Here is a 7,756-nt window from a genome sequence, read left to right as displayed (position 1 = left end):
GAAAACCTGTAGAGTTCATTCACAGTGGCAGTGTGTGTTCGTCCCGTCCCTTCCCTCTGGCTCCTCCTGTGACACACGGACACGTAGCTTCGCGGTGAGAGGTGACAAGTGGCACTGATCGCCCTGATTTCGGAGTAAGGAGGAGGTCCCCGTTCTCTTTCTGCTTTCCTAGTTTTTAATAATGATTATTGTTCTGTAGGATAAAAAGGAACTTAATTATTTTAATTATTTATTAACTTAAACTGTGTTGATTTTGTTTTCACAACATGTTAATTATCCCAAATTTTCCTTCATGTGTATTATTTATTTTAAGGGTTTTACAAAGACATTGTTTTGTTTGTATGGACATTCAGTCTTTCACCCTTTCACTCTTAGCAACAGCACTAAACCCTGACGATTCAAAACTCTCACCCATTGTGACATTTTTACCCACTCATAATTTCACTCACCAAGGGCAAAACCCTTCAGACCTCATTCTGATAATACCTTAGGCTTCACCGAGAGCTTTTCATAAGTCTTTGGGGATCTGGCTCTCAGCTATTTGCCTGTTACAGTTTTTGCCTCCAAAGGTCAAATGTGTCTGTCTAGGATGCTTCATGTCCAAAATGCTGCTCAGTGATGGTTGTTCTGTTGTACCTGAGGTAGTCTCTGAAGTTCTGTTACCTAGGGCAGTAGATGTGTGTTTATTTGACAGATGTACCTATATGGAACGTGTTGCTTAGTGCACAATCCAGATGTTTCTGCATGTATTGCAACTTCTCTTCTGGCCCGAGGTTATTGCTTTGTATTGTTAGTAAGGCATACCAGGCAAGCTGTTGTGCCTGTGTGCTAATAAACATCCTTTTCTTTCATGAGTTTCAAGAGTCCTCACTGGAATTTATTATTTTACCCCTCGTCGTGAAAAATCCAATCTACTCCTTCTGAGTTACCGAGTCTCTTAGAAAAACAAGAAGTCATTAAAGAAGGAGGGGGAAAAAGTGAAAATTTTGGGTCTGTAATGGGAAAGAATGGTTTGAATTACTGTGTTTTATTCTTCTTTTTCACTCATGATGCCTTGCAGCTGCCATGGGCATCGCTGGTAATAACTCACATTGGGTTTGGGCTTGTGTCTACACATCTCTTGCTTTCTCTGGGCTGGTGTCCTGCCCTGGATTAAAAGGACAGTAAAGGCACATTTTTCACACAGGAAAAGGCAGAAAACACGGTGGTTTGTAAGTAGGTCCTGTCCCTCCCCGTGTGATAGGAAAACAAGTCACATGGAGATAAAATGAGTCGCAAATTGAAGAAAATACTTGGCAGAGGTTGGGAGTTCAAAACCAGGTCTCCAGCTGGTGTTACATGCTTTAATCACTGGTTACAGCTCTTCTGTGTTGAACTCAGTAATTTCATGAAAACAGAAAGATTCCTCTTAAACTTGTTTAAAGAATTAACATTGTAAATAAGTAAACAGCAATGGCATAGCAGGTCTGTGCAAGACGGAGATGCAGCAAGGGACATACTAAAATCAGCTTCTATTCAGTACTTTGTGACCTTGTGGCCACATCTTCTCCATTCTGCTTACATTTTTGGTGTTTCACATAAAAACTGAAATTAACTGAGAGAGCAACTTACCCTTGAAGCTGTCAGCTACTGTCAATGGAAGAAAATAAATTATAATACTTCCCAAGCAGCCTTGTTTACAAGTACTGCAGGATAATTTAATTTCAAGTTGTTTTCCCAACACTTTAAACCATACATTTTACTTATGCCCAGCAGTTGGCTGATTTACATATTTATTTTAAGGCCATCATTGCAGGATCACAGACTGGTTTGGGTAGGAAGGGACCTTAAATCCCACTCAGTGTCACCCCTGCCATGGCGGGGACCCCTTCCACTGTGCCCGTGTCCAGCCTGGCCTTGGGCACTGCCAGGGATGCAGGGGCAGCCCCAGCTGCTCTGGGCACCCTGTGCCAGGGCCTGCCCACCCTGCCAGGGAACAATTCCTCATTGCCAAGATCCCAGCCAGCCCTGCCCTCTGGCACTGGCAGCCATTCCCTGGACTCTCCAAATAAATCTGAGAGCACCCAGCCCTCTTTATTGTTGGCCACAAAGCAAGCAGGGGAAGCTCGTGGTTAGAGGCTGTTCAAAATCCTCAGCTCTGCGAAGAAATGAGTCTTGGCTGATTGTGCAAAGGTAATGAAAAAGTGTGGTGGTGTTCACAGGGGTCCCAGGACGAGGGAGGAGATGAGAATCTTGACTCCATGTTTCAGAAGACTGATTTAGTATTTTACGATATATATATATTATATTAAAACTATACTAAAAGAATAGAAGAAAGGATTTAATCAGTAAGCTTGAAAGGAAAGAAGTGGAATGATAATAAAATCTTGTGACTGATCAGAGAGTCTGAGCCAGCTGGACTGTGATTGGCCATTAATTAGCAACAACCACATGAGACCAATCACAGATGCACCTGTTGCATCCCACAGCAGCAGATAACCATTGTTTACATTCTGTTCCTGAAGCCTCTCAGCTTCTCAGGAGGAAAAATCCTAAGGAAAGGATTTTTTATAAAATGTGTCTGTGACAAATAAGAATTGTGAAAACTGAATAATGTCTTGGAAGCTACACCCCGGTATTCTGGCCCAACTCGTGTGTAGCCTTAAAAGAAGGAAAATTAGAGAAAACCACATTTTTGCTTGAAATTTCCAGTTTCAAAGAGGACTGAAGCAGTGACTGGTGCTTGTTCCAGCTCCTGGCTGCTGGACACAGCTCTGTACAGGGGGGTTGGGAGATGTAGGGGCTGCAGAATCACTTCAAGTTTGTTTTCTCAGAGGTGCCACTGTGAGACACTCTGGGTTGGGTGGACAGAATTATTGCTAAAAACTTATCATCTTCTCTCACCCTACCCTCCCTGGAAGTTTATAGCACTGGGGACAATACCTACAAATCACATCTAGATCCTTGACATGTTTCATGCAGAGCAAACCCAGAACTTTTCCAGACAGAGAAGACACAAAGTCTTATCAGCACCTCATATTCCATTTGAAATAGCAATATTTTGTTAATTCCATTTTGTTTGCTGTGGAAATTTCATGTCCCATGGGAAAACCATCTGGAAAAGAGGACCTTTTTCCTTTTCTAGCCATGCCTCCCTGGGTTTCCGTGACAAAGAAATGCTGGAGCACCATGGTGGAAAGAGAGAAGGTGTCCAGGGTTCAAGATCTTGTCAGCTGTGGTTTTCTGGTCATTGCTGGTTTGAACCCCCTGACAATCAACATCTCAGAACTGATTCACTTGTGTCTGCAATGCAGCTGGGAAAAAGAAAAAGGAACACTTTTTGGATTTTGGAGATTCCTGCTTTTCCAAAGGGTCATTTCCATGTGTAGCAAAACCCTTTCTCCTCCCTTTAGCCAGAAAACACACTGCTAATTATAGACAGCCTTTCCTCTAGTGGATGTCCTGTGAAGAGCAGCTTTAATAAGTTAAAAATAGCTGGGGTTATTTTTAAAAGGTTGGTTGGGCCTCGTTGAGCTCTTTATTTAGTGGAGATGCATTATCACCTTGGGGAGCCTTTCTCTGGAGGAGCCACAAGTGTGGGATGGCTGCTCTGTGCCCTTGGCCAGCGTGTGCCCATGGCTCACACCAGGTGCTGGCTTTGCTCCCCAGCCCCTGCGTGGGGATGCAGGGCTTGGATGCCCCCAAAAAGGGATTTTTGCCCAGCCTGAGCCCCCGGTGGCTGCACAGTGTAAGGGGATATTGAGCATCCACAGTCACGAGGAATTCTCAGAGAGAGGTCAGGGTAACCCCTGGGTATCAGCTGTGCTCTGCTCCTCTGCCTTATTCTGAATCCCAGGAATTACAGACCCATGGGGCTGGAAAAACAGGAATTGCTATTACACTGGGGGACAGTCCAGCCTCCAGTACAGAAGGACATTGTGTCCAGTGGCTTTTTGCTGCTCTAATTTAGCAGAGCTCTGCCTTTGGCAGCAGGAGAGACACTGATCTGTGTCCTTGCAAAGCTCCTCAGGACACACACAGCCCCCTCCAACCCCAATTCCACACACAGGATTTGTGAGAACAGCTCAGCCCATCACTCCTATCCCGGCTCCGTTCACTCCCAATAAATTATGCCCTGCACACAGAAACTTGACTTCAAATAAATTCTCTTCTAAATAATTGTGGCGATCAGAAAGGCCCTTCCATGAAACCTTTGCCTTGCAGGTAACTGCCCCGTCCAGCAGCTCCCACACCAAACTGCAGGTGCTGTGCAGGGGCAGAGGGATTGGTGTGAACTGCAACTGAATTAATGCTCAGCTGCTGCTGCCTCCCCAGCATCAGCAATGGAACCACAGCAGCACTTCAGTTGGTGGGCAATTATATTGGAGATGAAAATAGGGGGTTATTTATGGATGATCCTTGGCGTCCCAACTGTTTCAGCAGCTGAGTTTCTCACAAAATAGACCACAGACCAGCAGTAAAGCCAAACTATTTTTTAAGTATTAATGATAGATTCTTCAGAAATCATTAAGGAACTTGCTAACAATGTTTTTCCTGGTGTTTGTGCTGTAAATTCACAGTATGGGGTTTGTTTGCATCTCCTGTTCTTCCAGGCTCTCAGCTGGCAAGATAGCTTGAACCTGTGCATAATCCAGCCAGGCACTTCATGCCATGCCCTGCTTCCAGGGGAAGTCCTGGTCTGTTCAAGGCCTTCCTGAAAAAAAGGTGAAAAATTAAAAAGTAGCTGTGTGTGTCCGTCACGAGCCATGGATTTCCTTACTATTACTATTTCCTTACTATTTCCTTACTCATGCTACCTCAAGAGATCCACAGTTGTTTTTTCCTCTATCAACACCAGGAACACACTGTGGGGTTGGTGAAAAACTGGTGTGGCTAACCGGCTGTATCCAGATGCATTGATCTGGAATGGCTGTTGTGGTTTTAATTATTGAGGGTGTGCATGGCTCCCATTAGCCCAAAGCAGGCATGACATTTTAGGGGAGAGATGCCTGTGCTTTGCAAAGTTTCAAAATTCTGAAATGCAGGTTTAGGAAAATCCTATGTAAAATTGAATAATAAATGAACAAAAGGAAATTTAATTTTTTTTTAATCTGCACAGTGCTGGCCTCTGTGCTCCTCTATCAGCCTTGACACATGCTCAGCTCTGGTGGGAGCAGAGCCAGGTGAAAGAAACTGATTATTCTTTCATGGTTTCCAAACCATTGTGTGTTATTTCCTACTGTAATTCACTGCTACAAAGCTATAGAGATACAGCAATTCTAAATGCAATATAGTAGTATAATAACAGTAATTCTACATGAGAGGCTTCAGAGGCCACTTCACGTTTCTGGGTCCCTCTGCCTTACAGTCAGGAATTAATGCCATGAATTAAAAAGTGAAGGGGAGGAGAAACAGCCCCAAATTCCCTGCTGTGACCTCAGCTCAGCTCCCTGCCCTGACCCGTTCCCACTGGGACGGCAGTGAGGAATTCTGGCACTGCCCTGCCCTCGTGTCCCTCTGGAAAGTTTTGGACAGGACTGACCTTTCCCTTTCCCTTTCCCTTTCCCTTTCCCTTTCCCTTTCCCTTTCCCTTCTGGCTGCTCCTGAGCGGGTCCCTGGGGGAGGACCAGCCTCCCTGCCCGTGTCCATCTCTGTCCATCCCTGCCCGTGTCAGTCTGTCTGTCCGTGCCGAGCACTGAGAGGCGTTCGGGGGATGATGTTTGTGAAAAACGTCAATCACTTGGCATCAGTTTTTAAAATTTTAAAAGTTTAATAGTAATGAAATTGTTATAAAAATTAGCAATATAACTAGAGTAATAATAATTTGGACAATTTGAATTAGGACAATATGAGACAATAGAAACAAAGAGTTACAGATGGTCCGGGTACCTCTTTCCGGGCAAAATAAGCCCGAAAAAGGACCCACGTTAACAGAGGATTAACCCTTAAAAGCAACAGCCTGTTGCATATTCATACACCTCATCCATGATGCATAAATTCCATTCAAGCACAGGATTCTGTCTGGGCAGTGTCAGCTTCTTCCTCTCAATCCTGGCAGCTCTTCAGGGCTGAGTGAGGCAGGAAGAAGTTCGTTTCTCCTGATAATGGGGCAATAAATTCTCTTTCTCTGATAGATTCAGGTGTCCTGTGGCTGCTATCTCACTGTAAGTCCTTTCTTTAAAAAAGTATCCTACATAGCATAGTTTCTATTTTAACATTTTGTTATAACCTGCAACTATATTTAACACACTACTTAAGCAAATTAATACAGCATCAGTTTCTAACACAACACATATAATGTTCATTGTAATATTTGTGAAAAGCCAATCATAAAATACACATTTTTCACAAGGTTGCTGCCACATTCTGCTCACACCCTCAAGGGCACCCTTGCCCAGGCAAATGCCACTCACGTAACCCAGCCGGGCAGGATTGGCCCCTGCAGCAATTATTTTGGTTTCCTCACCTCCTCCTGCCCGTCTCAGATTTCCTGGGCTCCTGTTCGTGCCCAGCTCCGGCTCCTTTCACACTCTGGGCTCGCTGCAGGCAGCAGGACGTCCCTACCTCCAGCTCCAAGGTCAGTGAGACTGCACATATATTGCTTTTCTAGCCTCAAACTGTAGCATTTCCAATGCAAGGGGTTGTTAAAAAGTGATTCAAAGCACCACAGGACGGTGGTGCTAATTTGGTTGTAATTTATTGATTGGCGCAAGTACTTTGGTGCAGGGAAGTATGTGCCAGCCCCCACTATGCAGCTGCTTCAAATAATCTAATCACAGAATTATTAAGGTTTGGAAAAGACCCCTAGGATCATAAAGTCCAGACATTAATGCTGACCCTTAAGTAACAATTTTAGTTAGAGAAAGATAAGTCTCTTTGCAGATGTGTAACAAGTTCAGAGAAAATGTTATTACATGAGTTTTTTGTGGTTTTGATTGTAGCTCTCTGCACTGCGAAGATGAGAGGTTTATACTGCAAAATGGCACCAGATTGGCTCAGAAGGGTGAGCGGTGCCTGCACCTTGGCTGGGCTTTGGCAGGAGAATTTGGGCATCTGGGTCTCACCTGGTCGGGTGTGACCAGCCAGACCTTCAGCTGACAGAAACCAAAAATCATGGTGGTACCAAGGGGTTGTGTCTGAGCTGTGAAGAGTTACCATGCCTGCTCTACCCACACGAATCTGGCCACAGGTGCATAGTTTGGAATTTTATCATTTTTTCTTCCTTTTTCCTTTTTTTTTTTTTTCCCCCTCCAAATTAGTAAGTCTTTCTAACCTTTTGCTGTCCCTCTGGAATTACGAGGAGGAAGAAACTGGAATGTGGTTGATGTTTTTTGGTAGAGATGCTCCTCGCTGTGATTAAGGCACTGTCAGAGCCATGCCTGCCCTTGGTGGTGTTTCTGCACTTCGGAGACTGCATCCCAAAGCCCGGATGAGTCAAAAGGGTTTCAGTGATGCCGAGGGTGAGCGGGGAGAAACTGAAAAAAAAAAATCACCAATATTGCTCCTTGGGCTTGGCTGCTGTAATGTGCGTCGTGCTCTCTGAGCTGCAGGGCGATGCAGCAAACCAGGGGGGATGTAAACTGATTTTGGGTGTCTAAAAATGGCCTCTGAGGCCAGCAGTGACTCATGACAGTCACTGCAGATGTTTCTGAGGCTCCAGAACCTTCCATGGACGGGCGGGGAAAAGCTTTCCAGTGCCCTCTGTAGGCCTCAGCTCGAGCTAGGGATGGCTTGGAGGAATTGCTTCTCCAATAGGAAAGGCCAGGCTCCGTGTCCC

Source organism: Geospiza fortis, unplaced genomic scaffold (genome assembly GCF_000277835.1).
Source record: "Geospiza fortis unplaced genomic scaffold, GeoFor_1.0 scaffold43, whole genome shotgun sequence".
NCBI lineage: Eukaryota > Metazoa > Chordata > Aves > Passeriformes > Thraupidae > Geospiza > Geospiza fortis.
This window is presented reverse-complemented; position numbering follows the sequence as displayed.